Source organism: Nicotiana sylvestris, chromosome 5 (genome assembly GCF_000393655.2).
Source record: "Nicotiana sylvestris chromosome 5, ASM39365v2, whole genome shotgun sequence".
In the NCBI taxonomy this organism is placed as follows: domain Eukaryota; kingdom Viridiplantae; phylum Streptophyta; class Magnoliopsida; order Solanales; family Solanaceae; genus Nicotiana; species Nicotiana sylvestris.
The window spans coordinates 42,250,292-42,263,328 of record NC_091061.1 but is presented as its reverse complement, the minus strand read 5'-3'; positions in this window follow the sequence as shown (position 1 = coordinate 42,263,328).

The window sequence follows — 13,037 nt, the reverse complement described above, 5'->3', positions numbered from 1 at the left end:
AATGTGTTGTTTGCACTTGGCATGTTTTGAAGACTGGAATGACGAAGGCATTTTTACCTAAACACTTTATCCTTCGTTACCCCTTTTGAGCCTTATTTATTTTCTTTCATACCCCTCGTTCGGAATCAATAGCAACGACTAGGAAATACGAGCCTGGAAGGTAAAGAAAAAAAATCAAAAAAAAAAACGAAAAAAAGAAGAAGAGAAAAATGATAACAAAAAAAACAAAAGAAAGTCAAATGAAAACAGAGGAATTGGGAACTACGTTTGACCTGATTCCTCAAGGAGGATACGTAGGCGCTTCACGGCTCGGTCATAGGGTGCATAATATGCATAGTATTCATGGTGTGCATGGTGTAATAAAAAGTAAATAATAATAATAATAATAATAATAATAAATAAATAATCCACAAGCAAGAAACTGGGGCAAGGGTTGCGCTTGTGGTAAGCAAAATTGGTTCCGAAGGTTGTAATTTTGAACCCCAAATTTATTTTGTTTTTGAGCCTTTAATACCCTTTCTTTCTAGCCTATCCAAAAACCCACATTACGGTCCAAAGAAAGACCTTCTGACCAGTCTGCAAAAGATGCCAAGTCAGACAAATGAGAGTCTTACCGGTGAACATAACACTGTGTTCCACAACAGAAAGGACTCTAATCTCCAGCAGAGAGAGTCATACCGGCAACACTCCAAATCCCCAGCTGGAAAGTGATACAAATGAGAGAGTCTTATCGGTGAAAATCTTCACGGACACCATAAGGCGATGAAAGCTGAGAGAAAAACCAAAATGAGAGAGGCTTGATAGTGAAAACCCTTCGGGCACTACAAGTCGAATAATATTGGGAATCAGATGGGGAATTGCCAATTGAAGATCTTGAAAGACGATTGACGACGGAGGATAGGCCACATATGCATGTCATGACCATTAGAGTCAGTGTCTGCGTTTGATAGGTTTTTATTTATAATTCTTTTGTTAAAGAGTCATTTTTTCCTTTGTCTTTTATTCTGTTCCTATTTATCTTTCTCCTTTCATAGAAAATTCCCCAGTAGAGTCTGTTTGGTCAGAACCAGTGGGAAATGACTTCAAAATAGGCCATCAAGCTTTCCAATTATGCAGGATGAGATCTGACTAGTACATCCAAGTGGTATAGTCAGGAAGGAACAAGCGCGAGGCCAGTGTCAAGAAAGATATCCCCAACAAAAGGATTGACGAGTGTCAAGAGGGATATCCTTGCCGAAATCAAAGGTTATTAAACCTCAAGACCAGAGCCCGTGGACAAAATAAGGAGAGCAATAAGCATGATTTGGGAAATTCATGCGAGACTAAAAGGTCGGGAAAATGCAAGTTTCCGAGCCATGCCACGAAAGAAGAGGGATATCCCCAGCAGAAAAGGATTATCCCCAGCAAATAATATCATCCCCAACAAGTTTTGGAACGCAGAGCAGGGAAGGAGAAAGGGAAAATCCATCCCCAGTAGGCGTATCACAACCAACCACCGCATTTTAAGCTAACAAATGTTATTTCATTTGAAACAGGTAAAAGAAATGGCATTTATAACGGAAATGCATGCCACAAGAAAGATTGTCAAACTGGGGCAGAAAGTTTTCTTTTCAGTTAGAAAATTTTCTGGAAAATTAGGTACCCATTTGGGGAAGAATAAAGATAGCACCAAGGAAGTGGTCTTTTAACCAGGGTTGCCCCCAACATAATAAGTTTCCAATGGAGGAAGTTGTTCCCCAGCAGACAGAACCAAAGAGATGAAACTGGTGTTTAGAAAAAGCAAAAGTCATTGTCATCCCCAGCAGCTTCCAGAAGAATGAAGCATCGATTTGAAGGGATAAAATTCTCAAAGCAGCGTTATCCTCAACAACGTTATCCCAAGAAGATAACACTTTTATCCCCAGTAGTGTTGAGAGAAAGGAGACTCCCACAGTGGTATTATCCCCAGCAAGCAAGAACAAAGCAGCGCTAAGGAAGGAGAAAAGAAAAGAAGAAATTACGAAGGTAAGTTTCTCAAATCATTGATCTTTATATTTTCCTCCTAGGATAAAAGTCCTAATCTGATGAATTTCTTTCCCGATACAATCTTGGTCCGATGAAATTTTTCTCCCAAGATAAGATATCAAATCTTAGTCCGATTGAATCTTTCTCCTAAGATAGAAATCTTGGTCCGATGAAATTTTTTCTCCCAAGATAAGATATCAAATCTTAGTCCGATGAATTTTTCTCCTAAGATATCAAATCTTAGTCCGATGAATCTTTCTCCTAAGATAGAAATCTTAGTCCGATGAAATTTTCTCCTAAGATATCAAATCTTAGTCCGATGAATCTTTCTCCTAAGATCACAACAAAATGGACCTAGTTTGACGATTTATCTCCTAGAGTCACAATCTTGGTCCGATGGAATTTTTTCTCCCAAGATAAGATATCAAATCTTAGTCCGATGAAATTTTCTCCTAAGATACCAAATCTTAGTCCGATGAATTTTTCTCCTAAGATAGAAATCTTAGTCCGATGAAATTTTCTCCTAAGATATCAAATCTTAGTCCGATGAATCTTTCTCCTAAGATCACAACAAAATGGACCTAGTTTGACGATTTATCTCCTAGAGTCACAATCTTGGTCCGATGGAATTTTTTCTCCCAAGATAAGATATCAAATCTTAGTCCGATGAAATTTTCTCCTAAGATACCAAATCTTAGTCCGATGAATTTTTCTCCTAAGATAGAAATCTTAGTCCGATGAAATTTTCTCCTAAGATATCAAATCTTAGTCCGATGAATCTTTCTCCTAAGATCACAACAAAATGGACCTAGTTTGACGATTTATCTCCTAGAGTCACAATCTTGGTCCGATGGAATTTTTTCTCCCAAGATAAGATATCAAATCTTAGTCCGATGAAATTTTCTCCTAAGATACCAAATCTTAGTCCGATGAATTTTTCTCCTAAGATAGAAATTTTTGGTGGAAATCAGGAGCCCCCCTGAAGAATAGAATGGCGATTTACTGGTTGAAGTCAGGAGCCCCCCTGAAGAACAGAATGGCGATTTATTTGTTGAAATCAGGAGCCCGCCTGAAGAAAGGAAAGGCGTTTTTAAAAAAGGGTTGTTGAAATTTCGCCATCCAAAGAAAGGAATGACATTTTTTGAAAAGTTGTTGAAGTCAGGAGCCCCCCTGAAGAATAGAATGGCGATTTATTGGTTGAAATCAGGAGCCCGCCTGAAGAAAGGAAAGACGTTTTTAAAAAAAGGTTGTTGAAATCTCGCCATCCAAAGAAAGGAATGGCATTTTTGAAAAGTTGTTGAAGTCAGGAGCCCCCTGAAGAATAGAATGGCGATTTATTGGTTGAAGTCAGGAGCCCCCCTGAAGAATAGAATGGCGATGTATTGGTTGAAGTCAGGAGCCCCCCTGAAGAACAGAATGGCGATTTATTGGTTGAAGTCGGGAGCCCGCCTGAAGAAAGGAAAGACGTTTTATTTTTAAAACTTGTTGAAATCTCGCCAACCTAAAGAAAGGAATGTCATTTTTAAAGTTGTTGTTGAAGTCAGGAGCCCCCCTGAAGAACAGAATGGCGATTTATTGGTTAAAGTCAGGAGCCCCCCTGAAGAACAGAATGGCGTTTATTTTCAAAGTTGTTTATTGAAGTCAGGAGCCCGCCTGAAGAGAGGAAAGACGTTTTATTTTAAAAGATGTTGATGAAGTCAGGAGCCCGCCTGAAGAGAGGAATGGCGTTTATTTTTAAAAGTTGTTGTTGAAGTTGGGAGCCCGCCTATAGAACAGAGGCATACATTTCAGTCTTTACATTTCAAGCATTGAAGTTGGGAGCCCGCCCAGATAACAGAGGCATACATTTCAGTCTTTACATTTCAAGCATTGAAGTTGGGAGCCCGCCCAGATAACAGAGGCATACATTTCAGTCTTTACATTTCAAGCATTGAAGTTGGGAGCCCGCCCAGATAACAGAGGCATACATTTCAGTCTTTATATTTCAAGCGTTGAAGTTGGGAGCCCGCCCAGATAATAGAGGCATACATTTCAGTCTTTAATTTTCAAGTATTGAAGTTGGGAGCCCGCCCATACAACAGAGGCATACATTTCAAGATCAAGTTAGAGGACAATAAAACAGAGGGTTACAATAGGAATCCCCAGCAGAAAACAATAAAATTCCCCGGCACCGGGAAGCAGAAGGTTGCAACAAGAGGTCCCAGCACAAACTCAAGTGCATGTGTCAAGAAAGAAAAGCACCGGAGGAAACACAAGCCGACAAGAAAGCAAGGCAACAAGAACAAATTTTAGTCTAGCCTAGCTTCTTGTTTTCTTTTAAGCACGGTGTAACAAGGAGATCGGTAAGCAGTGATAACAGCATGCAACAGCAGTAACATCGCAGTCCCACGGTAGTCCCAGCTACCAAAAACTTCCCGAACTACATTGACCTGATTCCTGTTTAGCCCAGGATATGTAGGAAACCTTTGAAGCAAAGGTTCGGTCAAATCTTTTTCAAAAAATGCTTCACACGGAGTACTCGGATGGGCAAAAATCGCTCGCTTTATCTTTGCACGAAAACCCTTCGTGTCTTCGGGCAAAGAGGGGCAGCTGTAAGCACGTGATTTTTGCCCAATATGAGAATTACTCCCAAAAAATTCAAAAATAAAATGATTTTTCTTTGGTGTGCAATTTTGTGATATTTTGAATAATTATTTGTATTTGTCTGTGCATGTTTATTTGCTAAATTAATAAAAAATACAAAAATATGTCGCATTTTGCATGTAGGATTTAATTCTACAATTTGTTAGTAATTAAGTTTGTTTACAAAAAATAAAAATTTACAAAAATAGGCATCGTTTGCATTTTTAGCATTTAATGTCCAAATATACAATTTTATGCTTAATTATTACTTAATTGTGCGTTAATTGTTATTTGGAGTTAATTTGCGCTTTTATAACTTAATTTAGTTCTTAATAATAATTTAAGTATTTTTATAATTTAGTTTTAGAGAAATAAAAGAAGAAAAGAGAGCGAAAATATAAAGAAAGTCGGAATTGGGCCTTTTCTTCGATTTCAAGCCACATGCCCAAAAAATGGCCCAATCTTCCCAAACGACCCAGTCCATTTCAAACTGGGTCGACCCAGTCCATAACCCAACATCCTATTATCTTACATTTTACAAAAAAAAAACAAAAAAAGAAGAAGAAGAAAATCCTAAGAGCTAAGCCATCCCCCCCTCTCTCTTTCTCTCTTCTCCTTCACCATCTTCAAGTTCCATCCATGGCTGCCCTACCCCCAACGACCACCCCCTCCAGCCCTTCCCCCTCACCCCGTCACACTCACACACACACGCACGTCACCCTCACGACCCCGGCTCGACTAAACGACCCCAGCCCTATCCGCCATTAATGAAGCTCGTCGAGCTCAAGTTTGAGCTAAGGTTGCCATGGCTGCCCGCTTCTCCACCATGCTGCTGTTGCGACTGTTTCTTCCAAGCTTCGTCGACACTGCTATCGCGGCTGTTCTGCCGGTCTCGTCGAGTCGCCCGTCTCTGCTGCTTCCTCGTCATTACTGCCGCGTTCAGCTCCCAGCTGCTACTGCTTCATGCTGCTTCTTCTTCCTCCGTCGTGCTGCTGCCAGGGCATCTGCTTCATGCTGCTTCTCAACGGACTACTGCTGCTCGTCGCAGTAGTTGCTTCTGTTTAGCCGTTGCTTCATCTTCTTCGAATCGTCAAAGTTCAAAGGTCTTTCGTTGAGTCGAGGCCCGGACAGATTTGTTTAAAATCGTTGTTCGTCGTTTCATTTCCGGTTAGTTGGTTTTTGAATATCATTTATCGTCCATATTTTTGTTTGGTATTTTTCGGATCCAAAATCGATAAATGATTCAATTCTTATTTGGTTTGTTCGTCATTGAAATAATTTTCTAGTTTGTTCATATGTTTTGATTGAATTAATTTTCAGATTTCAAATGAAAATTTAATTAGTGGTTTTTCATGTTTATTTCATGTTTGTTTTATTGTTTAGGTAAAAGTTGTTAGTCTAATGTTGGTGAGATACAAATTGAAGTTTAATTAATTGTTTCTTCAATTTGTTTCATGTGTTTATGTATTTTTAGAAATTGTTAATATTGTTAAGTTCAAGTTTAAGTTCATAATTGTTTCTTCGTCGATCTTGTTATTTGTCTAAAAGAATTTAGTTGTGTTAAGGGAAATATGTTGATTTAATCGTTTGAATCCATCATGTTTGTTGTTTAAAATAGATTTCATTCATGTTCATACTTTGTTTGTTTGTTCTTGAATCCGAAATTTGTATAGCTTGATTTCTTGTTTACCATTTATGATTATTTCTTGAATTTGTCTCATAATCTTGTTTAAAGTTTAATATAAGAATTGTTTGTTGTAATGTTGTTAGAGTTGATTTTAAGTTCAATATTATTGAATTTAGAAATCTAAATATACTTGTTTGATTGTTGTTGTTGAATCTGAAAATAGGTTTGTTTGTTGCTAAAAATATTGTTCAATCAAATTTTAGTTGTTCTTTGTTGTTCAATTTGTGTTCATGTGATTTGTTGTTGAAATGTTGAAGAAATCATGTTCATGTGATTTGTTGTTTGAATTTGTGTAGAAATTGGTCATATTGACTATATTTTGGTTGAGTTTGATTAATTGATTTGTTATAGCTGATAGGGTAATTTGGTAAATCACAGTACGTTTGGGGGTAAAATAGTAATTGCAATAAGGTCGGAGGGGTAGTTTAGGAATTGTACATTTTGTAATTTTTTATATGAAGCATGGGGGACAAAATGTAATGGGGTGGGTTGTGATATAGTTGTTTAATATAAAGGGGGGACAAGACAAAATTTAGTGGGGAGGAATCTTGTATTTGTTTAGTGAAGCATGAGGGACAAAATATAATGGGGTGGTGATGATATATTTATTTAATGTAATAGGGATAAGTGGGAAGATAATGGGTTTGGTAAGAAAAAGGGATTGATTTTAATTTATTAAAGGGTTGGGATTATATATAGGAAGTCTTGAACACAAAACAAAGAACACAGACAGACAGAAGAATACACAGAGAGAAAAAAGAGAGGAAAAAATCTGACAGAAAGAGAATAAGAGAGAGAAAAAAGGGCTGAACATTTAAGAGAGAGAGAAAATTCCGAAAAAATATTTAAACTTTCAAATAAAAAAAAAACTAAAAAAAAAATCTTCTGCTTTCTTTCATTGTTTGAAATCAGAATTAATTGTTGTTTCATCAAAGCTTGAAGCTTTTGTTTTGTTTTGGGATTAATACTCCACTGGTTTGCAAACTCTGTTCCTGGGTTGTTACTGTTGCTGGATTGTTGCCGCTGTGCTGTATTGTTATTACTGTTGCTGATTCTCAGTGACTTGAGATGACTTCTTTAAAATATGTTGTATAATAGGAACCAGTCACAAAATATGTTGTATAATTAACATATTCGTTACTCATTTAAAATATGCAACAAGTCACAAACGGCTCCTAATAGGAACGGCTAACTGCACCTATTTGCTGTATAATTGATGTTCAGAACTCGACCTTCCTAAGAATAACTAGCAAGAATAATGAACACTTGTGATTGTGTACACGTTCGCGTGACATAATTATGATTCTTTAAGGATAAATCGAGGTGTGCCGTGACAAATAAAATCTCAAAATGCATGGCCCTCATTTAATTGATCCTGAATATCTAAATCTTTAGAAATCGAGGCGTGCCATTTAGTCGAATTTTCATATCCCTTGCAAAGTTGAAAGCGCGTATTTGCTTTAGGCGCGTTATTTTAATAATATTACCTTCCTAAATTCGGGTGCGCATTTATGTGACCCAAATACAAATCTCAACAATGTTAGATACTATATGTTGCGGACCATGGGTGCATTTATGTGACGTGGTTCAAGATGTATTTTTGATAACGTTGAATTTTTCTTAAAATTAATTGAACAAAAGCGGTTAAAAAGTTAAAATTGCACCATAGGCTGAAACATGTACTAAAATCAGATAACTAAGCCAAATATAATAGTTGAGCGACCGTGCTAGAACCACGGAACTCGGGAGTGCCTAACACCTTCTCCCGGGGTAACAAAATTCCTTACCTGGATTTCTGGTTCGCGGACTGTAATATAGAGTCAATCTTTTCCTCAATTCGGGATTTGAACCGGTGACTTGGGACACCATAAATTGTCCCAAGTGGCGACTCTGAATCTTTAAATAAAATAATCCCATTTCGATTGTCCTTTAATTGGAAAAACTCTCTTATACACCCTTTACGGTGGTGTAGGTAAAAAAGGAGGTGTGACAGTGACTTTGTTCAACTATCGATAATCTATGCACATCCTCATCGATCCGTCCTTCTTCTTTACAAATAACACCGGTGCACCCCAGGGCCAAACACTAGGTCTAATAAAGCCCTTATCCAGTAAATCTTGCAACTGCTCCTTCAATTCTTTCAAGTCTGGTGGGGCCATATAGTATGGCGGAATGGAAATGGGCTGAGTGCCCGAAGCCAAATCAATGCAAAAGTCAATATTCCTGTTGGGTGGCATCCCCGGTAGGTCTGTAGGAAATACCTCTAGAAACTCACGAACAACTGGTATGGAATCCATGGAAGGGACCTCTATGCTAGAATCGCGAACATAAGCCAAATAAGCCAAGCATCCCTTCTGGACCATACGCCGAGCCTTCATATAAGATATAACCCTACTGGATGAATGGCCAGGAGTCCCTCTCTACTCTAATCAAGGCAACCCCGACAAGGCTAAGGTCATTATCTTGGCGTGACGGTCCAATATAGCATGGCAAGGTGACAGTAAATTCAGCCCCAAAATGACATCAAAATCGACCATATCGAGAAGTAGAAGATCGAAACGAGTCTCAAGACCTCTAGGGACGACCACACACGAACGATAAACACGATCTACACCAATAATCTCCCATAGGAATGGACACATACACGGGAACTGTCACGACCTCAAACCAGACCCGGTCGTGATGGTGCCTCTTGTGAAACAAGGCCAGCCAACACAAACCCCCAAAAAAACAATTAACAGTTATAATAATTCATAATTAAGTCATTAATAGGTGATAAATCCCAAAATAGAGTGAAATAGAACAAATGCGGAAAACAAACACAACCCAACATTGGGGTGTCACCAATCATGAGCATCTAAACATCTGGCTGAGAGTATAAAAAGGACTACACCGTTTATTACAGAACCGATACAAAGGAAAATAAAGATATGAGGAGAAGTACTGGGTTGCAACCGTCGAGCAACTACCTAGTGAACTCCAAACAGCCTACTAGAAGCAATCAGTCCTCACTAGTATGACCCGAGGCTCCTGAATCTGCACACAGGGTGCAAGGAGTAATATGAGTACGCCAACTCAGTGAGTAATAAAAGTAAAGGCGGCTAAGTGATAAGAAAACACGTAAAATATAGCAAAATGCTACAATGAGGCAGTATAAAACCAATACAATGCAATAAAATGGTGAAAGCTCGTAAAAACACCTAAGTTCAGTGAAAACCTCTTTAACAAATCTTTTAGCAAGTTAAATTAGTGAATGAAAAGCAATGAGAAAAGATAGACTAATAAAAATCAGCCTCTCAGGCAAAATACCAACAGAATCAGCCCCTCGGGCTATTTCACAATCACTCGTATTAGCCCCTCGGGCAATAACATGGAACAACATCAGCCCCTTGGGCTATATCATATATCACACTAGGTACCCTCTCTCACTGGGGTGTACAGACTCCGGGAGGGGCCCCTTACGGCCCAAGTGCAATATCAAACCATCTCATGGCATAATCAAATAGGCTCTCGGCCTCATATCAAGCCACCTTGTGGCATAATAAATCGGCCCTCAGCCTCATAATCACGAATCAGCAAAATACCGCTGCAGCATGTATCCCAATCCCATAATAACCTCACAACAGAGGCCCTCGGCCTTACTCAGTCAGAAATCTCTGAATGCCACTCGGGCACAGTAAAATATGATGCTCAGCCCAAAATATCATTTAGGATTTCAAAACAGAGTAAATATGGCTGAGTTATGAAAATAGTAGAATACAGCATGATTGAGTACAAATATGAAGTCAAAGAAGTGAGGAATAGTAGTAAAAATCCCCTAAGGGTCCAACATAGTTGGCACGAGGCCCAAATATGGCATTCAACCCAAAACATGATGATAGTAAATAGTTTTCAACCAAATACGTGGTTATACAGTCATACGGGACGAACTATGTCACAATCCCCAACGGTGCACGACCCCACGCTCGTCATCTAGTGTGTGCGTTACCTCAAAGTAGCACAACAATGTGAAATCCGGGGTTTCATACCCTCAGAACAACATTTACAATTATTACTCACCTATATCCGGTCCAAACTCTAGACAACGATGCCTTTGCCTCTGGAATCGTCCTCAGAATGCTCAAAATCTAACCAAAATCAGTACATAACCATCAAAATATGCTAATGGAACAAAACCCACTCGAAAGTAATCAAATTACAACACAAATCCCGAAATTAACCAAACCCGACCCTCGGGTCCACGTCTCGGAATTTGATAAATTTTACATCAATAGAACCCTTATTTCGCCATGAGTTCATGCATATCAAGAGTACCAAAATCGGACCTCAAATGTCCCCTCAAATCACCACTCAAAGCTCTCCAATTAACCAAGCCCTAATCCCCAATTTTACCACTGATTTTCCCTTAAATTTCATGCTAAGAACGATAAAAATCACCATAATAATGAGCTTAGGAACCAAGGACCTTACCTCAATGAATCCCTTTAAAAATATCCCTTGAAGTGGCTACTAAAAGCTTCACCCCGAATGAAATATTAAGAAAAATGGCCAAAAATCGCGAAGGGTGAAATATATACCTTTTGACCCAGGGATTCCGCACCTGCGGTCATTTCCCGCTTCCGCGGTCCAGCTTCTGCGGTCTAACCCACCACACCTGCGGTTTTCACTTAAAGGTCTGGGACCGCACCTGCGATATCATAGATGCGTCCAGATGTCCGCTTCTTCGGCTCTGCCTGACTCACCTCTTGGCCGCTTCTGCAGCTTGCTTCCGCATCTGCGGGAGTCAAACCTGCGACCTCCCAACTGCAGATGCGGTTATGACAGCAACCATAAAACTTCAGCTGCCAAACTCAATCCCCAAAGCTCTTGTCAACCATCCGAAATCACCCGAGACCCCCGGGAACTCAACCAAAAGCACGAACAAGTCGTATACCACTATCCAAACTTATAACAATCTTCAAAACACCTCAAACAACATCGAATCAACCAATTCACATCGTATTCAAGCTTGAGGTTCCAAAAATCATCCGATAACTCTCCTGAAAGTCTATCAAACCACGTTTGAATGACCTGAAATTTTACACACACATCCCAAATAACATGATGGACCTACTACAACTCCCACAATTCCATTTCGACCCCTATATAAAAATCTCACCTATGAACCGGAAAATGCCAAAATTCCAACTTCGCCAATTCAAGCATAAATCTACTCCGGACCTCCAAAAGACATTTCGATAACTCTCCTAACTCCCAAATCATCTCCCGAAACTATCCGAACCATCGAAAATCACATCTGAACCCTTTTTCACATAAGTCAACATCCGGTTGACTTTTTCCACTTAAGCTCACTCAAAAGAGACTAAGTGTCTGAAACCTCATCAAAACCTTTCCGGACCCGAGCAAAGTAATAAGAAGTAGAAATGGGGGAAACAGAACGGTAACTCATGAAATGACCAGCCGGGTCGTTACATCCTTCCCCTCTTAAACAGACGTTCGTTCTCGAACAAGTCAAGAAACATACCTGAAGCCTCAAATAGGTGAGGATATCTGCTCCGCATCTCCCGCTCGGTCTCCTAGGTAGCCTCCTCTATGGGCCAACCTCTCCACTGCATTTTCACTGAAGCTATATCCTTTGACCTCAACTTTCGAACCTAACGCTCCAAAATAGCTACTGGCTCCACATCATAAATCAAATCATCATCCAACTGAACCGTGCTAAAATCCAAAACATAAGACGGGTCACCAATATACTTCTGAAGCATAGAAACATGAAATACCGGATGCACACTTGATAAGTTGGGTGGCAAAGCAATCTCATAAGCCACATCCCCAATCCTCCAAAGCACTTCAAAAGGCCCAATAAACCAAGGACTCAATTTACCCTTCTTCCCAAATCTCATAACACCCTTCATAAGAGAAACATTCAACATAACCTTCTCACCGACCATGTAGGACACATCCCGAACTTTCCTATCAGCATAACTCTTTTGTCTCGAGTGAGTTGTACGAAGCCTCTCCTGAATCACCTTCACCTTGTCTAAAGCATCTTGCACCAAGTCTGTACCCAATAGCCTAGCCTCACCCAGCTCAAACCAACCAACTGGAGATCTACACCACCTCCTATACAAAGCCTCATATGGAGCCATCTGAATACTCGACTGGTAACTGTTGTTATAAGAAAACTCTACGAGTGGTAAAAACTGATCCCATGACCCTCCAAAATCAATGATATAAGAACGCAACATGTCCTCCAATATCTGAATAGTGCGCTCGGACTGCCTGTCTATCTGAGGGTGAAAAGCTGTGCTCAACTCAACTTGAGTACCCAACTCTCTCGGCACGGCCCTCCAAAACTGCAAAGTAAACTTAGTACCTCTATCTGAAATGATGGAAACCGGGACACCATGCAAATGAACAATCTCTCGAATATAGATCCCTGCCAACCGCTCTGAAGAATTGTTAGTACACATAGGAATGAAGTGAGCGGACTTGGTCAACCGATCCACAATCACCCAAATAGCATCGAACTTCTTCAAAGTCCGTAGGAGTCCAACTACAAAATCCATAGTGATCCGCTCCCACTTCCACTTTGGAATATCCATCTACTTAAGCAAGCCACCCTGTCTTTGATGCTCATATTTCACCTGCTGACAATTGAGACACCGAGCTACAAATCCCACAATGTCCTTTTTCATTCTCCTCCACCAATAATGTTGTCTCA